The following is a 15,669-nucleotide window of genomic DNA, read 5'->3' on the forward strand; positions in this document are numbered from 1 at the left end:
TCCTTGTGCTTCAGGTTTCTGGATTTCATGCTCTTTGCACTGAGAGCCAATCTGCAACCTTGTCAGAGAAGCTGCACATCTCCTTGAGCTTTCTTCTCCAATTAGCCTGTTCTTTGTTTTTAAAGGGAGGCATGTTGTTTCCTGAGAGCAGCAGTGTGCTAGGGGGTTAGCAAGTCTCCTCTCCTGCTTCTGGCCATTTTCTTCCTGCTGATGTGTTTCTCTTTCTCTCCCCCCCCCCAACCCCCATTCATAACAGGGTTGCTTGTATTGTGCGCCGGCAGGCCTGTCCGTGCCAAAGTGACACATCCTGTTGATTTGCATTAGAGGACTGGAGTGTCACTGTTATGCTGACTCTTACAAAGTTAGTCTTGAAAGCAGCGCAGCTTCCCCCTTGGCGTCGAGCCATTATTCTCCATTTACAGCGTGTAACTTCTATCAAAGCCACATATCTCCTCATATCGGTTACAAGAGCCGAAGGCCAGTGATTACTCTTTGCATGTCTCTTAAAGAAAACTACCTCTGGATTAACAGTTGGGTGGAAATAGGATTGTAGCCTAGGATGGATGGCGACATTTTTCTTTTTGGAGGGAGGCGAGACATCCTACAGTGAAACACATTAATTCTCCTGCTAGATTGGAAGTCCTTTAAAAGCACATGGGGAGAAGCGCATCTGTTTGTAGTCAAATACGAAAACAGTTCCAGGCAAGAGCATTTCCCTGGTGTGCATTTTTTTTTTAAAGGCAAAAAGGTGGTGCGTGTTTGTAGCAAAGGAGGCTTGGTTCGAGGCGAATAGTATGGGATGGATTGCCCTCCTTGCCTCTACACGTGTGTGTGTGTGTGTGTGGTGAATGTTAGAATGCCTGTTAAACTCGCTTTCTTAGTCCTCCAAGCCCCTTTCTCTGCTCGTTCGCTTTTAGGTGTGACTTCCACGATTTTTTCAGAAGCCCCTCGGTGTTGTAGCCGGACGCTTCAACCAAGGGGAGGAGTACAAACAAAAATGCGGATGGGGCGGGGGGCAGGGAATAAAAAATAGCCACTGGCTAGGCTCTCTGGGGGCCATATTACCAGCTAGGACGGCCTGTTTCCCGTTCTGTGTATGTTTGTGTGGTTACACACTGGCACAACTCGGCTCTTTCCAGCTTTTGGTGGTCGTCTGAAAAGCCAAGGCGAAGCGCGCATGTCCCCAGATTTAGCAGGCGCCGAGTGGGCAAGGCGGCATCCTTGCTGAGGTCTGCGACCCCTTTCGGAGGAAACTTTGCCTCTGAAACCCCGCGCAACCCTTTTGCCCCTCACCTCCCCCCGGCGCGGACGTCTGCTGTTCACCCCCAGCTGCAGTGCCGTCCTCCATTTTGGGAAAGTCGGCTGCAAAACGAAACACAAAACACATTCCTGGGTGATCTCTGGATGGCTTTTCTCTAACTGCAGATTTTCCCTTCGCTCTCTCTTCCCGCCCTTCCTTCCCAGAGCGATGATGACTCTGCCCAGCTGTTCAACATTTCCCCCTCCTCCTCCTCCGCCTGCCTGCCTGCCCCATGCCTAGAGCTGCTGAGGCTGGTTTGTTTTCAGGCTAAAAAAAGAAAAGCAGCTTTAACTGTGGCGTGGGAGGGAGGGAGGGAGGGAGAGAGGGCGAGCTCCGGCTGGAAACACCGCTCGGGTTGCAGCTTTCGCAGGGAGCTCCGCCTTTGGCTGCTCTGCAGAACCAAACCCTGTGAGAATCAGCCCTGGAATGCCGCGGCCTGCGAACACAGAAGGGAATTAACTCCACTTGACTGGGCCTCGGACTAGACAGTCACGTGTCTCTCCCCCCCCCCCAACATTGAGAAGGGCTTGGAATGGGGACACGCAACGCGCCTGCGCGGCTTCGAGGAGCCCGGGCAGAATTCCCCGCTGTCATCCTTTTCTCTCCCTGCTCCGGCCCCGCCAGCCAGGCTGCAGCGATGATACAGTCCCGCCATTGTTCCAGTGATATGAGGGGGCGTGGCGTTGTCGTGACAGGATTTGTTAACCGAGGCTGAACAAACACATCAGGGTTATTAATCTCGGGTCTGAAAGGCTCTTCCATGTGGGGCGGCGGGGAGGAGCTCGATCCCTGCCTGAACCATTATTATTATTACTCGCCCCCTTCACCCTAAGCTTACAAATAGTTTTATAAAGCTACAATGGAATCACAAAGAACCCCCAACTAGCGTGGCTCCTGACAACGCACGTCTCAGGTGTCAAAAGCCAGGGCAGAGGTGCCAGGAAAAGCCTTTCTGCGTCAATTCTCAGCAGAGAAATAGGCTCAACAGCTTCTCCATCCATTACCTTAGAAAAAGTGTTAAACCCTGTTAGTTCATCCAAGACTGGATAAAGATGGTGGGGGGCCTTGCCCTGTCCCCCCAAAAAAGGTTACCCTTTCCCACAAACTCCAACGAAAGGAATGCATGAAACAGAAAACTCATATCGAATTAAAGTTTATTCATTTATTGTACGTATGAGTATACCGAAGCACACGTAGGTGGAGAGGCAAAGCAGTCAGCTGGCAGACAACAAGAGGGCTTCTTGCAGACACAGGCCCTGGTGCAATTGCATCATTATAGTCCAGCTTTGGCAGCATCAAGTGCTTCCAGGAAAACCTGCACTTGCAAGACACGTGTTTTCACCACTTGGGACCTTTAACGTTGACAGTCTAGGGGTCTGAAGTGTCGCACTTAGTCGTTCACGTCCAGTTCAAATTCAGGGTACAACTCCTTGGTGGTCACCCCTCGGATCACCGCCAGCCTGCCCAACAGCATCTGCCCGGCGTCTTTTATCTCATTGTATTCATGGAGCAGAGAAATGTGGGTTTCTAATTCCTCCGGGCTGTATCCTTCAGCTGTCAGCTGCGCTATTTCCTGATCGAGGGCGAGGTCTTTGCGTTTCAGCTCTTCGATCTCGCGCTGCAAGGCGTCCTTGTCACTGGCGGGCTGACAGGCCGTCGGAGAGGAGGGGACGGGAGACTTGAACCTTGCACTGCAGGCTCTCGGGGTCCCCCCGGGCGTCCTCCTCGAGAAGGGTCTGGCCGAGGGCCTCCCCCGGACTCCTGGGCTCTGCTCCCATCCCCTAGCCAAGGGGCTGCCATCTCCTGGTTTATCCAGCGCGCCTTGGAAAGTGCGGGAAGGAAAGGCTCCAAAAGAAGCCGCGTGCCCTTGCAAGGGAGAGGGAGGAGGAAGCGGCGGCGAGCTCAGAGGCAGGGCCAGCGCTTCACCTCGGCTTCAACTCGTAACCTCCCACCCGCGCAGCGCTCCGCTCCCTTCCGCCCCGCCCCGTTACTACAACTACGCTAGTTCCGCTGGAATGACTCAGGGTAGGCAGAGCGGGAAGGGGCGGGAGAAGGAGCCGCCGCCGCGGTGCACCCTGGGAGGGTTTTCTCTGCTCTCGGCTGTGTGGGGTGGCTGGACCCCAGTTGCCCGCTTTGGCAGAGCTTACTGTAGCTTTGTTCCACGTCGAGGCGTCTCTCTCGTCCTCTTCTCCCACCCCCTCACCCACTTCTCTGTGTGGCTTACAACAGTCTAAAACCGCAGTGCCTTAAATTGCAGAGATGTAAAATAAAAACAATTAAATGCACAATATTTCAAAATGCACATAATGAAGGCAAAGTCAGCAGGGCTTTAGAAAAGGCTATTCACACGGTTGTCCGAAGGCATTCTGCTGCCTGAGGAGGAACAGCAATTCCACACCCCAAAATTCGGGAAGGCTTCAATCTATTGTGCCGCCTGAGGTAGAAAATGCTGTAAGCGGCTCTCCCTCAATAATAACAACAATAATAAGGAACAAGAGCTAACAATTTGCTGTCATTTCATGATAATCCCAAATCAGTAGCCTGAATACTCAGTGGTGGGGTTGACCCTGCTACATAAAAAAAAAAAAAAAAAAAAAAATCCTCCAGGAGAGAAGCCCTTGTTTTTCAAGCTGTGCGTGATTTGGGTGCGCAAAGCACCAAAGGGCTAGAATTTGCCACGAGCCCCTGCTGTGCGTACACGCAGGCTGTGCATTATTTGCTGTCAAGTAAGGTTAGTGAAACCATCCTCATGAGACGGCTTCATAATACCTGAGGGACAAGCACCAGTGAAGTCATCTCCCTGCTAAATTGTTGTAGGCGAAGCCCCTGTCACTACCAATATGCAGAGAACAATTTTCTGATAAGAAGTGCAGTCCTGTGCATGTTTTCTCAAAAGTAAATCCCACTATATTCAATGGAGTTTACTCCCAGAAATACGTGCTTAGAATTGCAGCCTCAGTAATTTACCCCTGTGCTCAAAACATTTAGAAGCACATTTTTAGTTCTTAACTGTCAGAAATATTAAATACGTAGTTCCAATGCTTAGATCAGGGAAGGGGAAACTGTGGTCCTAAGTAAGCCTGGCACAGGTTACAGTTTGGCCCAGAGGCTGTTTCCCCAAAACCATGCCTCCCTGCCCCACATCTGACATCAGGTATGGAACTAGTAGGGCTATGGCTGTCAATGCACAATCAAAAGCCTTGAACAGTAACATTAGGTGGGAGGTGGGCATTGAGGCATTTAATTCTCTCATCTAGTTGTAGTTTACCCTATTTTTGTGCATGATATAGAAAAGAATCCTATCCCAATTCTGCTGCCTGTAGTAACAATGACCTAATACTTCTGAGTGAAGGCTGAGAGTTGATCCTGTGCTCTCTTAACTCCACTGTAGCAGATGGTTTTTTATCAAGTGAAAGGGGAGCAGCTTGAAAATAGCATAGTAGTCTGCATAGCACAAAAAGAAGAATGATCATGTTTGGACAGAACAGAGAAATGACTGCCTCTGCAGCTGTGTGCATGGAAGTAGGGGAAGGTAAGGTAGAACAGGTCATGTGATGATGATGGGAAGGTAAGGTAGAACAGGTCATGTGATGATGATGATGATGATGATGATAATGTATGAAATGAAAGTGTGTACCCCCCCAATGTTATTTGGCACAAAGCTTTATTCAGCTGGTCCAGGGTTGAATAAGCTATCTTGAATGTAGTACTTGTGCAAATACAGAACTATCATCTGAGAGCATCCTTTGCAGTACCAGAGCTGTTTCTTGTGCCGTACATTCTTCCCACAACTAGTTGTCAATTCTGTATTGTGCCACATTTGTTAGGATCCCCAGGAATTGGGAAGAAGGGGGTATGTTTCAAATGATGAACCCTGGAATAAAGCTCTGCAAGTTTGAAGATATACGCCTTAAGGAACTCAACGGAACCCAGTTTTAAGTAAGTGCACTTTGGATTGCGGTCCAAGTTACTAACCACTGCCGAGATGGAGCTTAGGGTTCATGTAATATGTTACAAAATGTTTACATGTATGCACAATTACATGTGTAGTAGGTTGCATGTTATTTCCTACACAAAGGGGTACATTTTCTATGAGTTTGTAAAACAGAAACAACATACAGATTTAGAATTTCATGCATATAGAGTTGGGCTGTTATTTGGGGGAGAAAAACCGAATATAAACCGCTAGTTTCAATCTACTTTTCAGTCATTGGTTGGTGGTCTTTAACATTCTCCTGTTCACTCCATAGCTCTGCAGGACCAGGCAGCTCTTCCTTTTCATTTCCATTTGTTTTTAATATGCCTAGACCCCTAGGTAAATATGTCACAAAGACACAGGGAAGAGGTCAAAGTATTGAATATGTATGAAAATAAACAGACATCCCTTAACACCTTCTAGCCAGGAATAAGTCAAAACATTTGTTTTCAATATTTTCATGATTTATTCAGTACTGATAAGGCGCTGTCTGCTGTGCATACAAAAACCGCAGCTGCTTCTTTGAAGAACTTGCAGTGTGAATCTCAAGAGTTCAGTGACTCACCCTGGCTACCCTGGAGCAAGCGATGTTGGCACAACCTGACACTCCTAATATTTGGCAGGAACATTTTATAATGGGGTTCCAGCTGACAGGCAATTTAGTGAGATCAGTAGAATGCTGCTGCTGTTACATTGACACAAACCACCCAGAACTTCACCTCTGTTGCACTGAGGTATCAGAAAGCCTTTCCTGAGATACCAGATAAGAGCTGGAACTGGATGTCACTTCCCATGCCCTTATTTTCTTTTCCTTCTTTCATCCATAGACCTTAAAAGAACAATACTCAAGGTTTTTCAATTCTTTCCCAGTTTTTATGGCTGCATAAAAAAAAGCAAATTGCACATGTTTTACAGGTTAGTACTTGAAACCCCTTTATTGAAGAAGGCTCTATCATTTTGAAAGACACCATCTTCTGTGTCCTTCATCTTTTGTGTGATGATGCACAATTCACTGTTAAGTCTAGACCTGTGTAGGGGGCCAGTTAAAGAAGTGTAGATGCAGTGTGGTGCTGCACACCAATGTGCCCCGTGTGCTCCTTGCAGTGGAGGATTTATTTCTGCATTCCATTTATTAAGCAAACAGAATCCTACAGAAGTACAAAATATTTGACTGACCCAGATTTTTGTCATGTTCAGACAATCCAGGGCAAGGGCAGTGCCCGCTGTAAATGGATTTCCTACTTTTCAGTGTTCGTTTTAATGCTGGCTTTCTCTTTGGCCAACTTGCTAAAGCTTTCTCCTTCAATTTTCTTCAGTTGTGAAATGTGGATATCTCTGATTTCACCACAGGATTGGGAGGCTTAATTATATCTCTATGAAATTCGTTGAGTCATTGAAGGCTGTTTTTAATGCTGTTGCCAAAATTGAAAGCAACATATTTTTGGTATGGAGCAAAGCCCTTTTTTATTTTTTATTTTTTTTACCTCACACCAATTATGGTTAACTTCTTTAGCTTAGGTGGGTGAATCCTCTCAGGAGTTAACCTCCCACGCAGTAATGGGTGTCTTTATAGGGCGTGTGCAACTTCCTAGGCTGAAAGAATCAGCAGTTCTCTTTGGACAGAACAATCTAAAGAAAGCCTTGGCAGCCTCCATTTTTGTACTGAGAGGGGCACCTGCTGGTTTATGTGATAGGAACATGACCATAAAGCTGCTAATCTTCCCAAGGTTTATTAACATGATCAGTTAACCTGGGTCAATGGCCTTGTAATTTCTGATTTGTTTACATATTCAATGGGTGGATTAGAGGCTGAAATGAATAGAAAGAGAGGAAAGGAACCTCAGTAAAACTAGAGTCTCTTGATTAACTCCTCTTTCATTACTGGCTATGGAATGTAAAAAAAAGTGTTTTAGTCTCTAGTAAGCATATGTGGGGGCACAGAGTTTCCTGAAAATCCATGTGGATGGAAGCTGTAGTCTCAGAGAAATCTGAGAAACAAATGTCAAATGTGGGGGTTTTCTGACATTACTACTTTCTCTTTCACACACACAGCTTGAAATTTGCACTCAGTGCTGACTTTAGTTGAATATATACTTCATTCATTCATTCATTCCAGTCCTTCTGCCTGAAGGAGCCCACTATTGAAAAGGTCCTTTCCACTGATCATATTAGGATGGTCATTTCTGACAATAGTAAACCACCTGTTTAAGGAATGCAGTTCCCTACCCCTCTAAAGAACAGTGACTCTTTAACAGTGCTTCAAATATGGACCTTATTTTCGAATCTTGCCATGGTAATGATGTGAACATTCCCAGAAGGTGCTGAAAGAGAAGTACCACTCATCATGAGAATCATCTATGGAGATTCTATTTGTGTGGGCCATTCATAGTCCTGCAAAATATAGTATTGTTTTTGTTTTTGCTGGCGCTGAGTTTTCTACAGGGACATGGCTTGCCAAAGCTGAACTTTTATTGCATTCCATTTTCTGGACTGGGCTTTAGCTTTTATGCAAACTTGGCTGCTCCTTTGCAGGCCCCCTTCTCCTGTGGGATCTTAAGGGCAATACTGAGTATTTTCAAGTGGTGATGTAGGTGTTCTGTGCCTCAGGAGAAGCTAGGGGTTATTTATTTTGATTTCTGGCAAGGTTATTATTTACTATTTTTGTTATCTTTTTAGATACTGTGTTCCCAAAGCCTATGCATAAAGCCTTATGGTAAAGACTAGCAAATGAATGGAAATACATTAAACTTAGTTTTAAAAGCCCATTTATAAGGAGCAATACTAAGAGCCTGGATGGAAAGTTCCAGTGTGTGTGTGTATGTGTGTGTGTCTTAGGCAAGATGCCCTTAGTAAGAATGGGGAAGAAATTTGTTTCAGTTAACCGAATTCACACTTCCCAGAACAATATGTGAACTGAAACACAGACATCCTTCTACATTAGCATTTCTCTGAAGTTTAAATCCCAGTTCTCTAGGCAAATATTCTGTACAAAAATGCATATACTGGGTAAAAGTCTGCATATAAATACAGGCAACTATCAAGTTGTGCACATTTGATGCACGCACAATGCTTGAGGAGTTTAAAAAAAATAATCTACAAACTGATGTGGAAAATGTGGAGAACTGAAGAATGGAAAAATGAGAAACTGAAAGCAATCAAAATTGACAGATTTGCTCAGTTTGATCCCTCCTCCCTCTAGATCTCTGGGCCCAGTCCTGCATCAGCACTCATTTTTCCAGACAGTATAGCAGAAGCTCACATTGTTAATGCACACTTTTTATCTGTTATAGTCAGCAATACTTGAATTTTGAGGAGAAAATTAGGGAGGTCTTCACTGAAACCAACAAGCCCAACTCCAAATTTAGCAGAATCACCACCCGCTTCCAGCTTCCTAAAACAATACCTAAGTGTACTGTGACAAAAGGCAATGGGTCTAACTCCCAATGATTTTGAGCACAGAGGGCTCAGTTTGAGAGTGTCAGCCCAGCGCCTTCATATCAGCAAAGGCAAGCCCTCCTTCCCTTTGTGAAAGGTCATGGTGTTTAATGTTGAAAATGTAAATCATCCCGAAACTGCTGCTCCTGTAGTTGATGTTCCTGTCTGTACTTGTCAGTTGGAGAAACCTGACCTATTTTTGAAAAGATTTCAGAGTGACATTAGGCTGTGTCAGAGAGTGGAGACTGAGTGAGGAGGGAAGTAATTTATTTCAATAAGAGGCAAAAATTTCAGTGGCTTCAAATTATTGTCACTAGTTTAAGTCCACAAAAAAAAGAATGAAGAGTTTTCAGAGCAGCTGGCTATCAGTAGGTGCAGTGATACCACTAGGGCCAGATGAATAGGTGCAGGTCTGGGGTTCCATACAGCACCCACCCTGTGGGGTGAAACAGGATGAGACTGCCCCTTACCTTAAACATGCGAGATAGCCAAGGATTGCTGTGTGTCTCAAATCAGTTAAAAGCAGAGGAGCAAGCCAGGCAGGGTTTTCATTTCCTTTTTCTGGCCGGATGGCAATCCTGTATATGCCCCAGATTCTGAAGTAGGTAGTGTCTGCCCTGTTTGGTGAAATCATAGCAATGCAGACTTTAAGACTCCATGGTCCTCGGTAATAAGCCTATTATTAAATGAAAGTTTAGAGGTATGAATGAATCAGTTATATAAATGGTACCTTGCTGAAGTGTGACTAAATAATGGATGGCATAGACAGGGCAAGCCAGAATTGTTCAGAGATGCTCCTCACTTGTTTGCTTTTGCAGGGCAATCCACGTTTGGGTATGACACCATATTGACAAATACAGTGAGGTTTTAACATGGCGGTTGCTTGTGCTCAGATATCTCACCCTCAATCTGAAGTCATTCATTTCCCATGATTCTACACAGTAGCACAGCAGTTTCCTGAGAACTGCTGATTAATCAGAGAACAGAGCCACTCTGTCCTACTGCCGGCTCCTGTCCCCGGCCCCCTTCTCCTCCTCTGAAAGACAAACTAGACATGATGCAGGAAGTTTGTGAACAGGATATGCTGCTTTAAACAAAGCAAAAACAAAAAGCAACCCCCTAATTATTAGCAGTCATGCGGGGAGGGAGATTTGCTTCGGATCTATAGTGCTTTCTCTCCCAACAACAACCAGCAGTATTGGTGTATGTATATGTCATTTCAGTTGGGATGGTGAACTGATTGTGAAACGGGTTAAGCCGCCTTCCCTGCAATGTTTATTTGTGAAATCAGGTGTTAGCTCATAAAGTAGCTCCTAGGTCTTAGCTCATGACATTGATCCTTCCTGCTGTTTTGTCCATGTCATACACGTTGGGCAGCAGATTTCATGTTTCAAGTTGCTCAAACTTTTTCTTTTGCTAATTGCCCAAGTCCTCTGATGTGGCGTGGGCAGTGGATTCTCTCTTGGATGAAGGTGGCTGGGTGGAACATCTGAAAAACTGTTGTAGAGGGTTGCCCTTCTGTCCTAAAGCTATGTGTCATTGTTTGGAGTACATATTATTAAAGACCTGTAGTCCATTCTCCATAGGTTTAAAAGTCCACCCAACCCCCAGCCTCCTAAAGACTCTGTTGCTTGCCCATTTTTCAGCAGTGTACCATTTCCCCTTCAGCTGCAGTTAGGGATGAGCCATAGCTCATTGCTATTTGAATTGCAGCACCATCTCAGTGCTTCGTATCTCCCGTTCAAATGTTCTTAAATAGAAGTTTTGGGGAAAGGTTTCTTTTAGACCTAGAAGGGCCATGCCAGTGAGAGTAGACTGGGCTAGATGAACCAGTCTGCTCAGTATCAGGGAGGCCTATGAGTTCATGTGTCCTTGGTCTGAAGACAGGAAGATTACAGACTGACAACAACCCATTTTTAGCCTATATGTTATGGTAAATGTCAGAAATGTTTGTTATTGCAATGCTGCTATTTTGGACATTTACAAACTAGTCATGATAAATATTCTTTGGTGGTATAAAGGAAACAAAAATGAATTGTTGTGGGACTTCTGGGTTAGCGCCTCCGGCAATGGCGGATTTCCTCTGATCGGAAGGAATCCGCTCCATGGAAATTAGGGTCTGGACTGCCACGGTGAGGCGGAGACCCATTAAAAACCACATGCGGGAGAAGCCTGTGGACGTGGGATTTGGCTGGCACCTTTTGCGCCTCCCCTACTCGCGGGGAAACCCAGTTTCGGGGATCTGGAGCGACGTGGGGTGAGCAGCACTGTGCTTCAAATCGACTGCTTCTTTCACGGAGTGAAGCCGCATTGCTGTTGCCGGAGAGCGCTGACTTTTTCCTGTGGACAATTGGACTCTAAACAACTACCCGTGAGTAGAACGGAAAATTGGATCTCTAAATATCTCAATTTGGTATCGAAACGGGAAGGTTCCAAACAGGAAGTCCGCCTTCCTCTTTTGTAAATAGACTGAAGCAAAGACGTTGGAAGCTAAAGCCTGGAAAGTCTTTTGTAAAGGATTAAATCTCCATCGGTTAAAATTACTAACCCCCCCTTGGAAGCAGGAGAAGAGGGGGGAATTTTAGATCGTTCAAGCCTGCAGGAGAGAGAGTGAAGAAAGATAAATTACCACCGTTTCGAACCTGGGAATGGGCTGCCAGTAAGATTGACGTTTTGGGAAAGTTCATTGACTGTGAATAAAACGTATGCTGACAGATTGTTAAACAAGAGAAATATATTGTTTCCATTGTCTCCTTTTGCACTTAAAAAGGAGTAAAAAAATAACTGAAAATCAAAACTAACTTTGTTGCCGGATCTGCGCTTAAAAGGATGGATACAAATAGAAATTGTTTCCTCTAGAGGGAGCTTTTGAAACTGTTGCAGGAGTGGAGCTGGGGAATTTTCCAGCTGCAGAGATTAAAGATCGTGAGAATCAGAGATTGACCTTGGACAAGAATGTTGGCAGAAGAAGCCTTGGTGATTGCATTTTGCAAGACAAGTGCTTTATTGGAACAGCTTCATGAGAAGACGGACGTGATGATTATTAAAATTGACAATTTGGGACAAAAAATGACTGATTTGGGACAAAAAGTGAATACCTATGCAGAAACTACTCAGGATTTGATTCAGGAATCTGTTTTGACATGGCAAGCTGTGGAGAAGACGAAGGAGAAAGTTGTTGTTGAACCTCAAGTAATTCAAGTGGAGAGAGCCCCGGCCTCACAGAGGCAATTTGATGAACATAAGCTGTTGCCTTTTACGATCGAATCTAGAGAAAGCCAGATTTGGTGGGATGGAGCCCTGCTTGGATTGGAGAAGGAAAGTTGGATAGATCCTCTTATGCAGGGATGTTCTGGCCTTTGGGATTTGGATTTGGGTCAGGGGGTGATTGGTGCTCTGAAATATCTTTTGGACTTTAGTTCTGACTATGGAGAATGGGCTGACCTGTCGAGAAGGAATAAAGACATTGTTAGGTTGGAGTTTCCCCGAGATCTACTCCTCAGTGCCAAAGGAAGGAAATTAAGAACAAAATCAGCAGAAGATAAAGTAAAGTGCATGTATAAATATGAAGAAGCTCTGCAGAAGGGACATGGAAAAGAGTTAAGAGCCTTGGACAGAAGGTCACCAGGTTGATGGACCATATGGAATTGATAGAAAGGACTGACAGAATCCGAGACCAGGGAGAAGAGACGGTGGAAGAAGATTGGAAAAAAAGTTTTTTTAAAAATTATTTAGAGAAATGTTGCAAAATTAATGAGTGTTAGAAAAATGTTGGAATGAAATTATATGGTTTTAGTGGAAATGTTATAAGGAGTTAAGTATAAATAAGTTTTAGGGTTTTAATGGTAAGATAAGGTTAAAATAAATTAAGATAACTAAATGACAGAAAACAGTGAAAGATGGAAAGGATTAGCTGAAATAATTAATAACTAGAACACAAAAAGGGAGGTGTGAGGAGGTCGATGAAACAAGTCAATGAAAGATAAAAATATGGAAATATTGGATGTGTTTTTAATTGTTTTTGCTTTTGTTTTTGTTTTGATGTATTGTGTCTTTTGTTTTTTTATATGTACTGTAATGTATTGATTTGTATTTTTTATTTTTTTCTTTCTTTTTTACTTCTCTCTTTAATTCTTAAACTTTTAATAAATATTATTTTAAAAAACAAAACAAAAATGAATTGTTGTGATTTACTGTGGGAACTTGCTTGAGTTTCAGTTTCTAGATAAATGCTAGATTTTTTTTAATTTATATTATTACATTCCAATTTGATGTTCCATATAAGAGATATCCCACTAAGTAACACTTAAGTCAATGAAATCTTAAGTATTTATGCCCATTTATTTCAATGAGGCTACTGTGAGTATGACTTAGTTGGCTTTCACTCACTGACAGATTGGTAAAGGTGTTGGTTTTTTTAAGGCCTGCTGGACTTTTTTTCATAGCCTGCTTCCACACTCAAAAGAAGAAAAAGACAAACCGCCATGTCAGTTACAAGCCAATCAAGCCACTCGTGTATAGCTTTTTGATAACTAAAGAAACAGAACACCCTAGAATCACAAACAGCTTTTAAAAATCAAGGGTTTGTCTCACTTTCTGAGGGAAAATTTGCAGCAGAAGTGTCTAAACTGTAGTGCCTCTCATGCTACATTTTCTCTGTGAATGCAGAAATCTACATGCAAAATATCAACGTACATGTGTGTGTGTGTGTGTGTGTGTGTGTGTGTGTGTGTGTGTTCAATCCTTACATTAGTTCAGGGAAACTATCAATTTACCCCACAGACCCCATTTTGCACTGATGTTTTCTGCCTGAATTCATAATGTAGCCTAAGATGCTCTCTAAGAAATAGAAGGCATGTTGACAACCCAGTCCTATGACTCACAGTGGATGCGTGTTAAGTGTTTTTCGAAGAGGAAGTGGCAACTATTGCGACATCGCAAAGCGCCACATCACTCTGACACTGCAGGAGGATTTGCTGATGAAAAAGTCATCTGATAATAACACATTTTGTTCCAAGCAGGCGGGATAGTACTGAGAGTGAAACACTCCTCCCCTTCAAGCGATTTTATTCAGGATAAAGGAGGCTTTGTTCAGAGGGATGTCCTTCTAGCTGCCCATATACCATACTGGAAACATGCTAATGAGAACACATGTCAAACAGAAGGGGAAACATTTCAAGCCTTGTGCCAATTCACTATTGACTTAGTGTTTTCATTCACTCCAGTTCCCTGACTCAGATATAGGACGTTATTTAGCAATGCATCCCTCCCTCCCCCCCCCCCCCATGAAGGCTTTCCCCAGAGTGCCTCCTGTCTCATCCATGATTGACAACTGCAAGGCCCACACTATTTCTGTACCAATGATAACCGAGCCGGTTGTCAAGGAAATAATTATTTCTTGATTGCCTCCATTCCCACTGAATTGAATACAGAATGCAGTTTTTCTGCCATAATGAAGGAACAGGGGGCGGGGGGGGGGGAGGAGGGAGCATTTAAAACGTGGAACGCTATATTCCAGCTTCAAAATAATTGGCTAAAATGTTTACAGTTGAAGCAGTATGTGCAAAAGTGAACATAATGGATATTTGGTTAATGAGTTTACCTCTTCCATACACAGGCATTGATTTTCTGTCATTTTGTATGTGTGTGTGTGGAATCCATTCAGTGAAAGTTTTCCACTATAAACTACAGCCTCCATTTGCTTCGTGTTTTTATTGTTATTGAGATTTGTGATGGCACAACGATTGCTCATGTGTAACATTTGGACCCTTATTACAGTGGAATTGTATACAAATATTGGAAAACATCAAAGAGGGATAATGTTACAGGATTAGTGAACTGATTCAGTGGGTGTTCTTCTGCAAAATGTACTTTATTTATTTTTAATTTTTTTTTAAAAAAAGAAGGTCTTTGTAATGAAAAGGTGGTCTGCGACAGTGAAAGATGAAAAATATTTGTCCAGACTAATAATTGGAGGATTTGCAACTATTTAATGAGACCCAAACACCTTTCATGAGCTGCAAAAGTGTGTGAAACAGGAAGCGGAATCCTAACTGGTAACAAACCATGAAATGAGGTGAAGTCTGACTAACTCATTGAACTATTTTCAGTGGCAGATCACACAAAAGTGTGCTGGACTGGACATATTTAAAAGCCTGCCAGGTTACTATGAGGGGCATGATGAATTCACAGTTGGCAGCACTGACCCTACCATTAAGCAGAGGGAGGCAGCTGCCTCAGGCAGCAGATTTTTGGGTGTCATGAACAGGCAGCAAATTGATAGATGTTTAATTGCTTGTAATTATAATTAATTATTATATTTTTACCACCAGGGAGTGGAAAAGGTGCTTTCAGGATTTTCTGCCTCTAGTGCCAAAATAACTTGACTGCCCTTGGGTTCTGCTCTAACTCAGGAAACAAAATGTATTGGGCTGGCCCTGACAGTTGGTACAAATGTCATTGTGATTTCTCATGAGGAAGCATATTTGATGCAGGAATATCACGCAATTGTGTATCTCTCTGAAAAAAATACACCTCCCCCGTACACACAACTAATATTTCCATTGTACTAATGGAACATGTTCGGAATGGGTTTCCATAAGTGTTGAAAGCACCTTTAAATGGTACCCATTCTTTCACTGGGGATTAGCGTAAATTGCCTTTCCTGTGTTCACACCATTTTGTGATTTTCGTTTTTAACTTTTAGAAAGGTTTTTAGCAGCTTCCTGTTCTCTACCTGTAACAGCTGGGGGGGATTCATATGACTCTTTAGGCTAGAGGCAAGTGCTACGCTATCTTTCTAACTGTTGGAGTGTCCTGCCATTTTGGTGATATTATTCTACTGCCTTTTGAAAAGTTATTTGTTTTATGCTCCTCCACTCCAAACCTACTCCCCCCACCGTGTGTGTGTGTGTGTGTGTGTGTGTGTGTGAGAGAGAGAGAGAGAGAGAGAGAGAGA

The 15,669-nt window shown here is 43.6% G+C and overlaps 1 long non-coding RNA gene across 2 annotated transcripts in view; it reads left to right on the plus strand.

Annotated features, from left to right (window-relative positions):
• Positions 1-4,070: 4,070 nt before the first annotated feature.
• LOC308575952 overlaps positions 4,071-15,669 on the plus strand; it is an 85,622-nt gene continuing 74,023 nt past the window's right edge. For both annotated transcript variants that reach the window (XR_014002982.1, XR_014002983.1), the window contains exons 1-2: positions 4,071-4,454; positions 5,128-5,239. This is a non-coding gene — a long non-coding RNA (uncharacterized lncRNA). The remainder of the gene's footprint in view (positions 4,455-5,127; positions 5,240-15,669) is intronic.

The sequence above is a fragment of the Podarcis bocagei genome, assembly GCF_964188305.1.
Source record: "Podarcis bocagei genome assembly, chromosome: 1".
NCBI lineage: Eukaryota > Metazoa > Chordata > Lepidosauria > Squamata > Lacertidae > Podarcis > Podarcis bocagei.